This window comes from Lepidochelys kempii, chromosome 1, assembly GCF_965140285.1.
Source record: "Lepidochelys kempii isolate rLepKem1 chromosome 1, rLepKem1.hap1, whole genome shotgun sequence".
In the NCBI taxonomy this organism is placed as follows: Eukaryota; Metazoa; Chordata; order Testudines; family Cheloniidae; genus Lepidochelys; species Lepidochelys kempii.
The window spans coordinates 247,866,242-247,884,867 of record NC_136380.1 but is presented as its reverse complement, the minus strand read 5'-3'; the positions used below and the strand labels follow the sequence as shown (position 1 = coordinate 247,884,867).

The 18,626-nt window shown below is 42.2% G+C and overlaps 1 protein-coding gene across 3 annotated transcripts in view; it reads left to right on the top strand.

The window, feature by feature from the left end:
• PTN (pleiotrophin) overlaps positions 1-18,626 on the top strand; it is a 116,891-nt gene that overhangs the window by 44,963 nt on the left and 53,302 nt on the right. For 2 of the 3 annotated variants that reach the window (XM_073322148.2, XM_073322138.2), the window contains exons 1-2: positions 2,214-2,380; positions 3,142-3,203. The exons of the other annotated variant lie outside the window; for it this stretch is intronic. The gene's annotated coding sequence lies outside the window, so the exon portion shown is untranslated. Of the gene's footprint in view, positions 1-2,213; positions 2,381-3,141; positions 3,204-18,626 lie in introns of those variants that run through there. 3 annotated transcript variants of the gene reach the window in all.

Below are 18,626 nucleotides of genomic sequence, written 5' to 3'. Positions count from 1 at the left end.
TTGACCCATCTGTGAATTCTTCATATTATTATTATTTGTATTACAGTAGAACCTAGAGACACTAGCCAAGACTGGGGCTCTGTTGTGCTTGGCACTGTACAAACACATGCTAAGTGATAGTGTTTGCCCCAAACAGCTCTAGACAAGACAGACAAGGGATAGGAGAAAGGAAATACTGTGATCCCCATCTTACAGATGAGAAACTAAGGCACAGAATGATGACAAGACTCTTAAACCAAACAGCCAGTTATCTTGCCCAAGATCACATGCAAGTCTGTGGCAGACCTGGGAGTTTAACTGAGATCTCTAAAGTCTTGGTTCAGTGTCTTAAACAGAAGACCATTCTTTCTCTCTGGAGAAAAGAGGATTTTAAGAGGGAGGGATCTTTTTGGAGCATGATGCATTAGTATAAAGATTTGGCAAACCAGCATAGATAAAAATGGTGTGGACCTTCCTCCATCTCTTGAATCATTTATTTAATTTAATTTTTATGTTTTGTTTGTTTATTTTTGGTTAAGGCTCTATAACATTGAGAGAAGATCATTCTTTCTTCATTTTTGGGTCTGCCTCTATGCTTCCTAGTTTGGGCTGGGAATGGAAATACCAAAATACCTGAGGAGAGTCTTTCCTCGTGATCATTCTAGCCTGACAAGAAAGAAGAAGAATTGGAAATGAAAGACGAGAACCAGCTAAGTATTGCAAAGCACAAAACATTAAGATGTTTTCAAATGTCCAAACTTTTAGGTGCGTTTTAAAAACTATCATTTTGAGTCACCTGTCACTAATTAGTATCACAGAGTCCATCTGGTACAGATGTGCCTTCTCATCTGACAAGAGAATAAATATTTAGTAATCATCCCTCATATTTCACTGCTACCATTACTGGGAGGAATGCCATTCTATATCTTCCAGTTTGACCAATGGAATAACAGTCCTATTGTTAAGTGTAAGCTCAGCTCATGAGCCTGAAAAATACAACAATCTAGAATCACCAAAATTGGTGAGTGTGTGGAGGCATAATGATAATATACAAACTGTATGACCATATCTGAGGTCCCTCAAGAAATACCTATAGGCCCAGATTTTCAGAAATGCTGAGCACTCGGAGTTCAAATTGACTTCAGCTGGAGTTGTGGGAGTTCAACATCTCTAAAGATCAGCTCCGTGAGGTTTACTCTAATGTGTGTGAGCTGTAAACTGAACCAGTAGCAGCACTTAAAATATATTCTGGGTTATAAATTAGGCCCATTCCATCTCCAGATTGGAAATTTGGTTCCTGCTCTGTTTTCATTTTTAGATGCTTCCTCTATGGTGTCTGGAATCCACTTAGGGCAGATTGTCAGAGTTTAACTACCATTCTGTACTCACTCTCACTCTCACAGATCTTGGGAGACAGACCAGTCCTTGCTTACAGACATCCCCCCAAACTGAAGCAAATACTCTCCAGCAACCACACACCACACAACAAAAACACTAACCCAGGAATCTATCCTTTCAACAAAGTCCGATGCCAACTCTGTCCACATATTTATTCAAGTGACACCATCATAGGACCTAATCACATTAGCCACGTCATCAGGGGCTCGTTCACCTGCACATCTACCAATGTGATATATGCCATCATGTGCCAGCAATGCCCCTCTGCCATGTACGTTGGCCAAACTGGACAGTCTCTACGCAAAAGAATAAGTGGGCACAAATCTGACATCAGGAATCATAACATTCAAAAACTGATAGGAGAACACTTCAACCTCTCTGGCCACTCAGTAAAAGATTTAAGGGTGGCAATTTTGCAACAGAAAAGCTTCAAAAACAGACTCCAATGAGAAACTGCTGAGGTAACATTAATATGCAAACTAGATACCATTAACTTGGGTTTGAATAGAGACTGGGAGTGGCTGAGTCATTACACATATTGAATCTATTTCCCTAAGTTAAGTACCCTCACACTTTCTTGTCAACTGTCTAAATGGGCCATCTTGATTATCACTACAAAAGTTTTTTTCTACTGCTGATAATAGCGCATCTTAACTAATTAGCCTCTCACAGTTTGCATGGCAACTTCCACCTTCTGCGTGTGTGTGTGTGTGTGTGTGTGTGTGTGAATATATATATATATATATATATAAAATCATCTTACTGTATGTTCCATTCTATGCGTCCGATGAAGTGGGCTGTAGCCCACGGAAGCTTATGCTCAAATAAATTTGTTAGTCTCTAAAGTGCCACAAGTACTTCTGTTCTTTTTGCGGATACAGACTGACATGGCTGCTACTCTGAAACCTATATCTATAATGACAGTCTCATGATGCCACAATTACGAAGCAAATCATTTTACAATAATAAAAGTGATAGCACTCCAGAACTGCATGGAACAAAGGTAAATGTGTGTCTGAGGAGACAGATGAGTAGTATGGCTGCCCCTGGATGGTTGTTATGATGGACATTGATGTATGAGTGATGATCCAAATGCCAGTCTAAGGGTTTAGTTCCAGGGTGCAAATGCCAGTCTGAGGTAACTGTGAACACAATCCCTTGAATCCTTAGTCATACACACAGTCTTTACTCATGTGACTACTTTTGTGAATAAGCAACAAAAGTATGCAGGACCAGGCTCTCTGTTACCAGGAGAATGGTGTTTCCTTTAACAAATTATTTCAAATGAATGCAGTCTGAGGGAACCTTCTATGTGACGTACAGTAGTGCTGACTCAAATTTATTAACACATTTCGTTTGTGACAAGGACTGTAAATTCTGATCTGCAGATTCCTTGCCATCTCCTTTCTTCCCAAAGGAATCTTCCAGCCCTCTTGGTTAATATAGTAAAAGTCCCAAATTCCTTTCAGCTAAAGCCTCAAATCAGTGGCCGAATTTGGAGGTTTGAGACCGTGGGGAACGTTTTAAAGCCGTTTAAACAACCAGTGTAGCAATAATTTGACTAGCTTTTACAGCTACTCACTACTTTAGGAGTGGTTGTTTCCAGAAGCCAAAAATGATGGAAAGCTGTCCAATCAGAACTGCCCTTTGGAGCAAGTGAGATAAGATTGTAGCTCCAATGTATTGAATAGAAGGTAAAGAAAGGCTCAAAGCTTTACAAGCTGAAGGAATGCTCAATTGTGTTGCCATATTAATGTTTTCCAGAGTTACTGATCACCTAACACTCACCTGAACCCTAGTAGAGTGGACTGTTGCCAGCATAATTGGTGAGTGTTCTGACTGAGAAGGGCCACCTGAATCTGCTGAGCCTCCCAGAAATGTTTTCCTAAAGAACCTCTGTGTATGTAACTTCTGAGTCTGCTTTTACTTCCCTGTGTTATTTCTGGCTCAGTAAATAGGGAGATGTAAGGCTTGAGCCTTGTGAGGTAGTTCGCTTAATCATCAGAGCTGTTTTGGCAGAAAGTGGCTTAAAAGCCCGGCTTGTGGCGGGGGAGAAGAATCCATAAATAGATGAGAGAGAGAGAGAATGGGATAGAACAGCCTTCATCACAAATCTGGAAACAGGTGCTGGAAATCTCACTCCTTTGATGTAGGACTTCCATTGTTAAATCTTTTAGCAGCCTCCAGACCCACATACGTTTATCTGAGACAGAACCAAACCAAACTGATCTGTTACCCTTTGGAAGTCTTTCATCTCCCAGTAAATAAATGTTTTCTTGGGGCTGCGTGCCTTAAACATAAATGACTAATGAGGGGGCTGCTCCCTGAAGCAGAGACAAGGTGTGTGGGAGGGGAGATTTCCACACATCACATCAGTGTACTGAGAACCATGGCAGTAGGTTGGTCTGCTGCCTACAGTGCCATTTCAAGAAGGCATGATTGGTCTAAATATCATTGGTCTAAATGCCCTGATCTAGTAACACTGCATTAGTGATGAAGATCACTATATGGAGTGGGGAATACCATAAGACATGTTCCCAGGAGCATGCGGGGTTGGTTGGAGTGCTGCTGTGTTCTGGCTATTCCTAGCTGCTGGGACAAAAATGCCTTTAGACTGTAGGCAGCTAGATATAAATTAAGGCAGAGCCCCTGAGCTCTGAGCCACTGTGGGTGGTGGGGGTACACTGCAGCTCCCAGCCACCGCGGAGGGATCCCCAGAGCTCCTGGTCACCATGAGTGGCAGGGGGTACCCCAGGCCTCCTGGCTGCCACAGGTTCCGGGGGGTTCCAAGCTGCCACAGGCGAGGGGACCCCACAGTTCATGGCTGGGCCCCCATAGCTCCTGGCCGCCACAGGCAGTAGGGGACCCCGCAGCTCCCAGTTGCTGGGGGAGGGGCACCCTGGAGTTCTGAGCCCCTACGGGTTGTGGGGGCCACTGGAGCTCCTAGCTGGCCCCACAGCTGCCCAGTGGCTCCACATTTTGTCATGGATATTTTTAGTAAAAATCAGGGACAGGTCACGGGCTTCGATAAATTCTTCTTTATTGCCCCTGACCTGTCCCTGATTTTTACTAAAAATATCTGTGACAAAATCTTTGCCTTAAATCATTATATGTACAGATATAAATAAAGTTCTTAGGTCAGTTTCATAGCATAGATGGTGAGCTGCTGAGTTGTAAAAAGTTCTTTCAGAATCAATTCCATAGGTTATAATCCAATCAGCAGTCCATGTGTAGAGTCTGTTTAAATTCTTTCATGAGAAATAGCAGGGTAATCCAGAATGAAGCTGGAGACTTCAGTCTTGTGACTTAAACTTCCCTGATGAAGTTCAAGCAGATCTCAGATGATAGGTTCAGGCCCTAGAGTTCTTCTGTAGATCTCTGGCAGGCTATAATAGCCTCTTGACAGCAGATAACACAGCAGACATTCCTTGGATGAAGAATAGGTAATATACATTGTTACTTTGAATTAAACCACCTATTTCCTATGTATATATAGGTAATTAGCTGTATTCATTTGCATAAAGTAATTACCCGTTCAAGCAGTTCATAGTTTATTACAAACTTCAAAGAGAAACATAGACAGTGATATTATTATGCCCAAGTTTCATCTAAATGTTAATATTCCTTTTTGATCTTTGAATCAATAGGATATAGTAACAGACAGGAACAGAAGTTTAGCATCTACAAGTTGATTAGATCACATTGTTAACGTCTAACAAGATGTAGGTAAACACAGGCAAATATAATTAGTATTTACTTCTAATTCTCTAACGATACAGAACTCTCTTCTATTTAAGATGGCTTTGATAATTATCTACAAAAAACAACTCTGTTTACCATTTCATTACTTCCCTAATATGTTCTTAAAGGTTGATCTTGAGTCACTTAGCCTGCTGGTCATTTAACACTCGCTGTCTCGGTGTCACACTGAATATTTTGTTTGCATACAAATCTGAAAAATTGAAGGCTGGGTGCTGGGGAGTTTTGGGTTGACTCAAAGTGAAAATTCTTTGATTTGTGGTGTACTGAAATGTTGACAGAAGTTTCCTTACATATCTATATAAATGTTCTAGTTGACCGGAAATGCTGAAACAAACTGTTTTGACGCTTCTAATTTACTTTTGTCTTTTTTGTAACTGAAAAAAAAGACTGAAAATGACCCAAATTGTTTTTATCAATCCTAATTGGTATTTTTCAGGGAAAAAATGGGTTTGTACAAAAACTTTCATGTAGTTCTTCTCCCGAGTCTGTACTTTGAGCCTTTGGGCTCAGCTTTTCGGAAGGAGATGCTCACTGATAGTTTTCTCATGGAAAACATGTATGTAATGTGATGAAAACCAATCACTTTTCTTCAAGTTTTTTTAACCACTTTTAATAGAAAATTAAATTCCTATGGTATAATTTTACAGGAAGGTTTTTAAAAAAACCTAGAGAATTGTGATTTTTTTTAGAATTAAATTCAATAGATTTTAAAGTAATTTCTATTGAGTCCTATTTGTTTCATTACTATGATATTCTATAGGACTTTTTCTTTATAGGCTTCCCCTTAGAAGTTTCAACTTAAGCTACAGTCTACTAGGGTTGGAAGAAAACTTTTTGGAAAGAAAAGTCAGTTTATTTTTCCTCATTTCCCTCATCAAGGTTTTAAATTCTAACTCATCAGGGCCCAAAACCTTCTAATCAAGTTGTGAGGTGCTTGAACAACCACCCCAGTCTCTGTGTTTCTTTAAAGCAGTTGGAATTAGCTGGGCTGCTGTCTGTACTGAGGTTCCTTCTCAATTAGCATTCTTGTTGCAGCCCACTTTTCATCATTTAGGCTCCCCTTTCTGCACCAACTCTTCTCTTGGTAGAAACTTTTTCTTTGCCTACTATTTTTGCATGATGGTCCTTCTGGACATAGAACCCAGTTCTTGACTTACTATGTATAGCATCCTAGATACTGCTGTGTGATAGGTACTTTATAAACAAAACCAGATTGTTTTTAAAAAAAGGTGAAAAATTCAACTACAGACTAGGAGTAGTGGAGCTGAAGATCAGCTGGCACATGTGGGACCCCCATCTCCAGTCTTTTAACATTTTATGAGTCCTGCTTTGTCCCACCAGCCTTAAAGCCATTATTCTGTGACAAAATTATCTTCTAGTTTTCCAGGTTCCTTGTATCCAGGGTCAATTTCTTGGATGATTCTGTTCCTCAGTTCCTTTATCTGTAAAATGTGGATAATTCTTTCTCAGTCTTGTCTATTTAGATTGTAAGCTATTTAGGGTCAGGGACTCTCTCTGTGTGTGTATGAACAGCACCTAGCATAATGATCTTGGTTGGGTCTTCTTGGAGCTACAGTTATATAAACAGTCATAATTGTGGACTCTCTGTATACTTTGGGGTGTCTCATAGCTCTAGTGGAGACAGGTGGGAGTGGTCCCTACTCATGGCAGAGCACAGGGACTGTGATTGTGTCCCCCACTGGGCACAGTGTGTCTCAGAACATCCCTGAGTTTGTATTTTCGTATCTGTAACATGCAGGTAGTAATGCCTACTTCGAAGGCTTAATTAATGTCTACAGTTACTTGAGATCTCGAATGAAAGGTGCTGTTGAAGTCCAAGGTAGTAGTATTTTTGTTTATTTAAAAATATATATGTATTTCTGAAAGGATTAGCTGAAGGGGGAATACAACATCTTTGAATCTAAATCCTCCATCATTTCTCCACTCTACTCATTTGTGAGCTGATGCTAAACTTGTCTGGATGTGCATTCTTGTGAAGAAGTGTTGACTCTGAAGGGACCAAATGAACCATTTTGCTTCTCTTTGACTGTGCTGGTTTTGGCATCAGGACAGATGGGTGAGGGTACGGGTGGGGAGATTCAGCGTTCACAACTCTTCTGTGATCCTTTACAACTGATGGAATTGAATAGTAAACAGATGGAGTGCACCCCGCCCTCTCCTTTAACTCCTGCCCATCCCAAAAGATAAACTGTTGTCACTCTGGAATGAAGGCCAGGCTCTGGATTCTAACAGGAAAATAGCAGTGATCTCTCTCTCCATCAGGCTGATATCTCGACCATAGCATCCCACTAACTAGCTCAGGGGAAAGCATCAGGCTAACTGCTCCGCTGAAGTTTTTAATTTGCTCATCATCTTTGGTTGATGTGATTAGCAGCCAGGGCTAATTAACTGCAGGCATGCTCCCTCGCTTTTCCTCTAACATAAGCATGAGAGATCCAGCTTTACCGTCCTTGATGATGGAACTCGCTCTTTCTTTCTTTTCTCACTATGGAAGAGGAAATTAACATTAGTAACAGAGAAAGATGAAAGGTTCAGATAAAACAAAACTCCCCCTTTTTGCCCTCCTGAACCACTTTGTGCATTTTGTCATTTGCTTTTCTGGAATTGAGAATTGCAGAAACATACAAACATAAAACACAGTAGGCTTGGGGGGAAAATACTTGAAATAGTTCAGAACTTCAAACAAGGTTGGATTCAAGCTCTTTGTGAAATTTCAAGTTGGTTATCTTCTCAATGAGGCCACGGTGTCTAGACTCTAGAGCAAGAAACTGGAAGCCTGGAACTCCTGAGTCCCAAGTTCTGGCTCTGCCTTTGGGCTTCTTTGTCCTTTGCAGGACTGTAAACAAGGCGGGGCGAGCCGGGCAGCCTCCCAGGATGCCAAAAAGCAGGGGCAAAAAAGGGACTGAAAAATGATGAAAATAAACTGGTAGGGGAGCAAATACACTTGCTCGTCCCCAGTGCTAAAATGCCTAGTTATGGCTCTGGTCTTTTGGCAATTAATTAACTTCTCTGTGCTTCCATTTGCTCACCTCTGAAATGGGTGTGTGTGATGATAAATATCTGCCTAGCAAGGATGTTGCACAGATTAATTATGTTGGTGAATTGTTTTGCAAATGTAATGTTGAGTTGTCTTGCTGTTACTTTTATCTCAACAGGTTCTTCAATCCCTATTTTTGTTGTTGCATCTCTCTTATATAATACTTGTTCTTTATAGGTGAGATTCCCACCCCCACACAAACACTGTAATGTTCCTTTCTCAGCAAAAAATAATAAACAAGTGCCAGCAGCCCACCTGTTGTGAACAACCAGACAATAACAAATTAATGTATCTGGATCTTTTCAACGCCCTATGTAGTCACTGGAAAGACGCCATTGATTTCAATTGGCTTTGAATCAGGCCTCCTGTCTTGTATGCTGGCACATGTTACCACAGTTGTAATTACCACACAGTATCTGAGTGCCTACCTGGTTAACTAGATCAGCACAGTGAGATACCTAGCAGACTTCATGAAATCTTCAGGTCTTCTCCCTTCTCTGATTATAAGAAGCTGTATTTGAGGTAATCTATTTAGTAAACTCAGTCCCTATATGGAAACCTACAACAATAAATTAGTGTCTGTGCAATAGAATAGGTGGGGGGAAGGTTTGGGTCCAGTTCTGGAAGGTGCTGAGTGCATTTGATTTCTTCTGAAGTTGGTTGGGCTGATGATGTTCAGTGCTTCTGGGACTATGACCTTCAGCAAAGAAGCATAATTCAGTCCCTTGATTCCCAGGGATTAATGTATGCATGACAAACGTCAATCAGGAGAGGGTAATTTTTAAAATGACAAGACATCCCTGGCTCTTTCAACAGAGTTGATTGCAAATAATGACAAGTGGGCAAATTTGCTCACTTTGCAAATAAAAGTGATATAGCTATCCACCTATGACCAGACACTGGAGTGGATGTGGTTCATCAGTGGACTCTCTTACTAAGTGCCCAGATGTGTGGTGGGGGTATGTGGGTGTTTCTTGCACATTACTGCAGCTGAGACTCAAACTGGAACCCTCACAGGCTGTAGGCAGCATCTCTGACAGGAGCTAAAAGGGAGCCTTGAGTACAAAGGGGGCTTGAAGGAAAGGCTGAAATATCTGTTACCGCTCGGATGTGCTATCTTTTGAAATCCAGATTAGACTTTTCCAACCCACTTGCTGGCATTAATTTCCAAATCCAGTTATATAGTATCACTGTAAAGAAAACAAACCGAGTTTTCGCAAGAAGAAAAGGAGTACTTGTGGCACCTTAGAGGCTAACAAATTTATTTGAGCATAAGCTTTCGTGAGTTACAGCTCACTTCATCAGATGCATTCAGTGGGAAATACAGTGGGGAGATTTATATACACAGAGAACATGAAACAATGGGTGTTACCATACACACTGTAACGAGAGTGATCACTTAAGATGAGCTAATACCGGCAGGAGAGCCGGGGGGGGGGGGGGCCTTTTGTAGTGATAATCAAGGTGGACCATTTCCAGCAGTTGACAAGAACGTCTGAGGAACAGTGGGGGGTTGGGGGGGGGAATAAACATGGGGAAATAGTTTTATTTTGTCTAATGACCCATCCACTCCCAGTCTCTATTCAAGCCTAAGTTAATTGTATCCAGTTTGCAAATTAATTCCAATTCAGCAGTCTCTCGTTGGAGCCTGTTTTTGAAGTTTTTTTTTGTTGAAGAATTGGCCCACCTTGATTATCACTACAAAAGGTTTTCTTCCCCTGCCTCCCCCTCCCCCCCCCGCTCTCCTGCTGGTATTAGCTCACCTTAAGTGATCACTCTCCTTACAGTGTGTATGGTAACACCGATTGTTTCATGTTCTCTATGTATATAAATATCCCCACTGTATTTTCCACTGAATGCATCTGATGAAGTGAGCTGTAGCTCACAAAAGCTTATGCTCAAATAAATTTGTTAGTCTCTAAGGTGCCACAAGTACTCTTTTTTTCTTTTTGTGAATACAGACTAACATGGCTACTACTCTGAAACCTAGTTTTGTTCCTATTCTATCTGTGACATTTAATTCAGGGGAGGGGTAGCAGGCAGGATGCTGCCAGAATTCTCCCACCTCTAGTTCGGCCTCTCTGAGAGCTTTTGCTCTCTGATCACTGTTGTAAATTGATCCTGTACACATTGGTGTGTGACACAGGTACTGTGCAAAGCCCTTTAGGAGGCTTATTCCCTGGGAAAGGAAAGAGAAATTTAAAAGGTCAGCAGTTTGGGAGCTCTTCCTTCTGCATTTGCTTTTGAAGCTGCCATCTAGAAATTTCCTGTGATTTTTGTCACCATTTTATTTGTGGCCACTTGGACTGCTAAGTACTCAGTCTCCTTTATAGTTTTCACATCACTACCTGATGGGAAATTGCCAAAGTATAATTTGAAATGGAAAAACTCAGAAAACAGATATGTGAGTGCCCACAATGAGATATTACCGTTAAAATACAAACGAGTCATAAATAAACCCTTGTGTTGCTATTTATCTTGAAAGCATCAATGTTTCACTGGAATGTTGACGATTCAAAGCAATGTATCTGAGGAAATACGCAAGGCACATTTTGGCCATATATCTAGCTATGTTTGGCATTCAAATGGTTAAGCAGTGAGGTGGTGGGGTAGGATTAGGGGAGTATATGAAAATCTCAATGATTTCATAAATCCCAAACTTAAGAGTGTCTGAAGTGCTGACCATGGTGACTGCTGTAGGCACCAACCAATACCAAATTCTTCAGAAATCCTGGAGTATTCCTACTGTTCTGTTCTCATCACAACAGGAGGATACGGCTTCAGATACCCGATTTCCCACTGCCCTGCACTGTGTAGTCATTTATACCTGTGACAAGCGAGTGTAAAATACTACTAAATCAGAAGCATTTTGCACAGGTGTAAATGACTACAAAAGGTGCAGGGCACTGCAGAATCAGATCCAAGAGGTAGAATGTGTCTTTTAAGTGCTGGTCTGCTTTAGAGGTACCATAGAATATCAGGGTTGGTCATCTAGTCCACCCTCTGCTCAAAGTAGGAACAATCCCCAACTGAATCATCCCACCCAGGGCTTTGTCAAGCCTGACCTTAAAAACCTCTAAGGAAGGAGATTCCACCACCTCCCTAGGTAACCCATTCCAGTGCTTCACCACCCTCCTAGTGGAAAAAGTTTTTCCTAATATCCAACCTAAACCTCCTCCACTGCAACTTGAGTCCATTACTCCTTGTTCTGTCATCTGCTACGACTGAGGACAGTCTAGATCCATCCTCTTTGGAACCCCCTTTCAGGTAGTTGAAAGCAGCTATCAAATCCCCCCTCACTCTTCTCTTCTGCAGACTAAACAATCCCAGTTCCCTCAGCCTCTCCTCATAAGTCATGTGCTCCAGCCCCCTAATCATTTTTGTTGCCCTCCTCTGGACTCTTTCCAATTTTTCCACATCCTTCTTGTAGTGTGGGGCCCAGAACTGGACACACTACTCCAGATGAGGCCTCACCAATGCTGAATAGAGGGGAACAATCACGTCCCTCAATCTGCTGGCAATGCCCTTACTTATACAGCCCCAAATGCCGTTAGTTTTCTTGGCAACAAAGGCACACGGTTGACTCATATCCAGCTTCTCGTCCACTGTAACCCCTAGGTCCTCTTCTGCAGAACTCCTGCCGAGCCATTCGGTCCCTAGTCTGTAGCAGTGCATGGGATTCTTCCGTCCTAAGTGCAGGACTCTGAACCTCATCAGATTTCTTTTGGCCCAATCCTCTAATTTGTCTAGGTCCCTCTGCATCCTATCCTTAACCTCCAGCATATCTACCACTCCTCCCAGTTTAGTGTCATCTGCAAACTTCCTTAGGGTGCAATCCACACCATCCTCCAGATCATTAATGAAGATATTGAACAAAACCGGCCCAAGGACTGACCCTTGGGGCACTCCACTTGATACCGGCTGCCAACTAGACATGGAGCCATTGATCACTACCCGTTGAGCCCAATGATCTAGCCAGCTTTCTATCCACCTTATAGTCCATTCATCCAGCCCATAATACTTTAACTTGCTGGCAAGATTACTGTGGAAGATCGTATAAAAAGCTTTGCTAAAGTCAAGGAATAACACATCCACTGTTTTGCCCTCATCCACAGAGCCAGTTATCTCACCATAGAAGGCAATTAAGTTAGTCAGGCATGACTTGCCCTTGGTGAATCCATGCTGACTGTTCCCGATCACTTTCCTCTCCTCAAAGTGCTTCAAAATTGATTCCTTGAGGACCTGCTCCATGATTTTTCCAGGGACTGAGGTGAGGCTGACTGGCCTGTAGCTCCCCAGATCCTCCTCCTTCCCTTTTTTAAAGATGGGCACTACATTAGCCTTTTTTCCCGTCATCCGGGACTTCCCCCGATCACCATGAGTAGTGCATAGTTAAACCATTGCAGAGGGAGTCAAAGGGGTGCAGCATTCAAACACAGCTTAAGAGCCCTAAGTTTCTGTATAAATTGCTTGGGGAGTTACTAAAATGTACCCTCAGTTTAAATAAGATCTTTTGGGAAGGGATTGTCTTTATCCATTTTGTAAATTCCCATGCACAATTATGATGCTATATTAGTCTTTAAAAATAATAATACATTTATTCCCATAGGTCAATATTTTCAAACCTTAGTGCCTAAAGTTAGGCTCCTAAATATATGTTTAGGCAATTAGATAAGCTTTTATTTGAATGTCTAAATATGAATTTAGGAGTGTTACTTTTGGTAATTTTTAATCTATCTCAGAGTTCACCACTAATTATATCACTCTTGTCTTCTATCCAGTATGTGACCTTTGGCAGCGTAATAGTTAGTGGTTCCATCCTTGAGCTCTTTCGCTACTGGAGAGATGAGCCTGTTGCTGCATTTAAACGCATCACCTTCTATGGTTTGTGAACAAATGCTGTTGAGCTGTTTCATCATCTTCTTGACTGCTGGTGTTGTCTAAGTTCTTCTGAGAGATCAACCAATTCAGGAATTCAGACAGCTTGGATTTTTATTTTTTTATTGCACTTGGATGGTACTAATTATTTTCATATTAAAACTCAACCATTGCATTTGGTTTGACTATATGAGGGAAAGGAAGGAGCAGGAAAAGAACAAAGCCCTGTTTAATACAGTGGAAACGTCACTGTTGCACCATGTTGTGTTATGGTGGCAAAACGAAAGATCAAGCAAAAGTGAAAACCGATCATCATGCAATTTATTTTTAGGAAGCAGCCTCCTACAGAAAATCACAGAATACCTTGCAGTGAGAGGCAGATAAAAGAGAGAATTCTTTACAGAGTACAGTGTGGAGACTCTCATCCAGGGAGACAGGGGAAGGCATCTTTGGAAATGGAGTTAATAATACCTACAGAGAACAGTAAGTGCTCTCACAATGATGAACATGGAATGGATGGATAGAAAAGAGACAAGTCCTAAAAACAGTAAAGGTATTTTTGCAGATAAGTTTATGTGAGGGGAGAATGCTGGGTGTACTAATGGAGAAGAACAAGATGAGTAGGCTGAGTGTTTGAGTGAGGCTGGAATGAAAGGCGTGTGCAGTGGTGGGGTTAGTATTAGAGAAGGGGATAAGGGGATCATATAATTCGTTAAAATAGACTGAGGACTGGGCTTTAGTGTGCCTCATAGGTTAATGCAAAAATAAAGGATTTTCTTTCTCAAATAGGACTCTGTCAGTCACAGTGTAGTAGTCTGAATGACCAGATGTCTTGATTCTCTGGCTGTTGTCCCACTTTGTGAAGCATCAAGCCACAGGCTGCAAAATGCCCCCCCCCCCCCCCGCTTTTATTTTGCATGATCAGCAAGGTTAATAACTGAAGCAATAAAAAACTCCATTTGTATCCTTTGATTGGCTGATTATATGCTTACAATCAACCAATCCCAGGCGTGTGGGGGGGGGACGAAGCTTTTGATTTCCTACACCTCACTGTCAGCAAGCCAGTGCAGAGGCAGCAAATATTAGATTAAAAGTATTAAAAGAAGCCAAAAAACCTTGCTCTATATCAGCCTAGAGGTGCATTTACTTACCCCTCTCTTCAGTCACATATCTTTCTTGAAATAGGTCATCAGGTTGTTTCCATGTTCATTTCCGAAGAGGTCGGAAGTATTACCTGAGCCATCAGCAGGAGATCTTTACTGCCTGAGTCAGAGGAAGAGCTGGTGCGAGTGGAGACTTCCTTCTGCCAGAAAGTAAAAGACTGGGTAATAGTGTCCACCTAATTAGGTGCCAGTTGGCAGTGATGTATAATGGCACATCTACAAATAGTGAGGTCACCATGCTGCATCAGGAGAAGTGGGATTCAAATGTAGGATTTAGGCTCCAGAAACACAGGTCTCTACCCACTTGTGGTATTATGAATCTGATCCTCTTCTCGTGGGTGTTTAGATTCTGCTCAATGCAGAATGCATTTTGGGCTGAGTATTCTGTAAGTTCAGTTGTTGCCCGTCTAGGCAAGGGCTGAGTACTCTGAGTTCTGGGTATACCAAGACTGGTCCTATAAAATATAAGCATTAACAAATGTGTTAGTCCATTTGTTTCTTTCTTAATTTGTGTTTGCAAAGGTTCATGTTAACACTCCATCACTACACTTACTTAAAATTCATCCCCCTTTGCTCAGCCAGAGGGAACTCTTGCACCTGAATCCACCTGTCATATTCCAGGAGGGGACAGTGCTGTATTGCACCTACACAGATGCCACTAATTATTGCAAGGAATCTATTAAGGAACAACTGTATGTTTTAATTTGTGATGGGTTACATTAGCTCTTTGGGATTGAACCCAGGGGATGGGATTTCCCTATAGACTCATGCTTTGTATAAGAGAAATCCCTACAATCTGTGGTAGACATGCTTCTGACACTGTAATGAACTGACTTGTGAACCACCCGCTAGATCTGTGCAGAAAATCTCCATCTGTAAAGAAAAGCAGACCCTTTTTGACTTTTCAATGAATTTATCAAAAAACAAAATCCTTCCTCTCTCCTCTCTTCCCCCAATCATCTCCATTTCATTTGTGGAAAAACTAGTGCAGTTTTGCAGAAGTTTTCTTCATAATGTTTTTGTTCGTAACATTCCCCTAGCTGAAACAAAATCACCAAAATAAGTAGGAGTAATATACAAATTGTTGGTAAATAAATTTATATTCAGTTCACACTCCACACAGATTGCACACTTCAAATCGTTTCATGACTCTATCTAAGATTTTGCCTATGAAATCCCTGTGATAGAATTTGAAACAAAGGATTGCAGGGTGCATTAAGGGGACGGAGCCATTCCCAACTTCAAATATGTTCAACCATCTACCCTCATGAGGGGCATAGGACTTCGTATGTTGACCTCAGAAGGTCTGGAGATCCAGTTTGATGTAAGCAACTAAAACCTCAGAGGCTTCTCTGACTGAGTCTTTTAAGTCTCCTATCTTCCTGCCGTCACAGCTGCAGTTCCACAGGTAATTCTAGTACAATTGAGTAAATTACAGCATGATTCTCCAGTACTTTTCAAAACAAACAGGAGTTTCTCAGGGGAATGAAAGGAGCCAGTGGTGTGGGCCTTTCAGCCATGCTCCCATTCCCTTCTGTTCATTCGTTTGTCATTGCAGCAGCAGCTCATAGTGGTAGTATATTCCCTGGACTGATGCTGCTGTCACTACTGTTCAGGGAATTTGGGTCTCAGTTGGCTTTATGTGGAAAGAGATACAAACAGTTCCTGAGACAAATACCAAATAACTCTTACAGAGGGAAAGAGCCTCTCTGAAAAGGCTTTGACTCCCAGGCTGCTGCCTCAGCAAGGTTTTCCAAAACATACATCAGTGTGGTATTAACTTGCAAAGTGACAACTACCCACTTCCCACAAGCAATGGGAAAGGGCCTCATTTTATCAGCCAATAATCTCAGCTCTTTTGCTCATTTTTTTCTCTCTCTCCCACACCTCCTATCTACCCAAATCTGTCGTGATTTTCATACATTACACCTATGCCATAATGTTCTGTAAATCTGACTCCCTATTGTATGCAATGCAAACATCGCATTTGTCATGGTCTACATGCCAGTCAATAATTCTGAACCAAAAAGGCAGTAGGGAAGTGGAGCACGGAAAGGGACATGCCCCATCAGCAGTCATCACCAGAGAGGTAGAGATGGAGCATAGCTGTGGTGGATGTTCTTATGGCGTGGGTTCTCTCTGTGGCCTCCTGGGTGCTTTAATTTACACCAGCCGTTTTTTATCTTTACCCAAGGCACCCAACTGGAGAATATATGCAGTGTAAATCTTTGCTAACCATGCCCCTTTTTGGATTAGACTTGCCCTATTTGGCGTTTGCATCTTGCCTCACAGAGCCAGCCCGTGTAACTACAATAGCACCTAATCCCCCTAAGGACCAAATCACTGCAGAGTAGTAGTGTGGATGCTGTTCACTGATTCTGTGGTTTAACACCCATTTTATGACGCCTTTGCACAGGCACAGCTGTCTATATATGGTTTAACAGAGGAGCGTAAAGACTACAGCCACGAGGGAGGCAGCCAGAATTGTTGGGCCCTGCAGCTTTATCTGCACGTGTAGGGGAACTGAGTGGAATGTGGGTACGTCGTCTTTTTTTCCTTTTAAAGTTAGGGTTGATTTGAGATCAGGAATTGAGTGTAGACTGGGCAAGCTCTTATTCCTGACAGACCAGGTAAGCTATCCCTAATAGTAACAAAGGCTTATTTAAAGCACCAAAAATTCTAAGGCCAGAGCTGCTCACAATGATATGTCAGTGTGTCTGGAACCCTGAATGGTATGCTACCCCATATGACCTGTAAAGTCTCTGAAGGATTGGGATGAAGGTGTAAAGCATATGTACGTCATAGATCCATTGGATTGAGGTATTATGTCATGGGCATGAAATCAGTAGAGCTGCATAGTTACAGCAGCTGAGGAGGTGTGTCTCTGCACAGTACATGTCAGAAGAGGAATTGCTGGGTGCAGAGTGCTCTTGAAAATCTGTCCCCAAAAGCATGTGATTAAAAATGCATGAGAAAATGAAATGGATCTGCATAGTTAGCTACACACTCTCTCTCACTGCCATCATGATTCTTTTCCACAATAACCAGTCTCCAAACATTGTTTATAAAAAAACAAACTTCTATTGTCTTGGCTCTGCTACAGTGTGTTTTAATTCCCCCCCCCCCCCCCTCAAAGAACATTTGGGCTGAAACCGTGAGTGCCAAGTCTCAGCTGAGGAGGAATTCTAACCGCTGAGGTCTAAGCCCCTGATAATAGGGATTTATTAAGGAAGGACTGACAGAGCCTGAACTTGAGTGGCCTGAATGGCCCAGCAGAAATAATGGAATGCTTGTGGCAGCTAGAAAATGATTGTTTATTGGCATAACCCCAGGGGAAGGCTCTGCCAAGAGCACACATTCTCTCCTTGCCAGTTCCTTCATATGGGAATACGGTACTGAATTTCTGCACCTAATAGTGGAGCCGCAGAACAAGAGGAGGAGCGATGGTGGCTCTAACTATACCACCTGTTTAGCGAGGAGGGAAAGAATTAAAAATTAAAGGCTATGTGCCAGCTCCCCCAACTGGTGGAAATTTATATCTCCACTGGGGTCAGTAGAACTTCACCCATTTACACCAGCTCAGGACCTACATCTCTGATTTGGAAACACAGCCTGAAACATGGGAGCATTCTAGGGCACGTAGTAGAGCTAGAGGTTCTAAAACCAGTATGTTCATACACCGTTCTTTCACTAGAATGTCCAGGTCTCTGTAAATCTGCACGTTATTAAAGGAGTATCTCTAGATTAGGCGTATCCATAGATGGGGGTTCTGATGGTGCAGCTCACAGGAACCGTTGTGATTCTCAAACACTGGGGAAGGCCAGGCTGGCAGTCTCAGAGCACCATGCAGGGGGTAAGTACAGAGACTCAGTTCCAACCTCCTACTCCCGAGATAGTAGGAACTGGAAGTGCTGTGGGAGTAGGGTGTTCCCCTCAAGCCCCCGCTTCAAGATTGAGGACAATCTGTTAGGGGGGAGGGATAGCTCAGTGGTTTTAGCATTGGCCTGCTAAACCCAGGGTTGTGAGTTCAATCCTTGAGGGGGCCACTTAGGGATCTGGGACAAAAATTGGGGATTGGTCCTGCTTTGAGCAGGGGGTTGGACTAGATGACCTCCTGAGGTCCCTTCCAACCCTGAGATTCTATGATGATTCTATAACAAGAGAGAGGTGTTTCAGGGTTTCAAAAGGAGCTTAGTTCGGCATTCTTTCAACAGAACCTGGTCACTGTGATGTGAGGCCCTGAGGCTAGGAAAAGGAGGGGCTCAGAGAGAGGTGAGAAGGATCCTCTTGGGAAGAACAAACAACCAGTAGGTTTCAGAGTGGTAGCCGTGTTAGTCTGTATCAGCAAAAACAACAAGGAGACCTTGTGGCACCGTAGAGACTTGCAA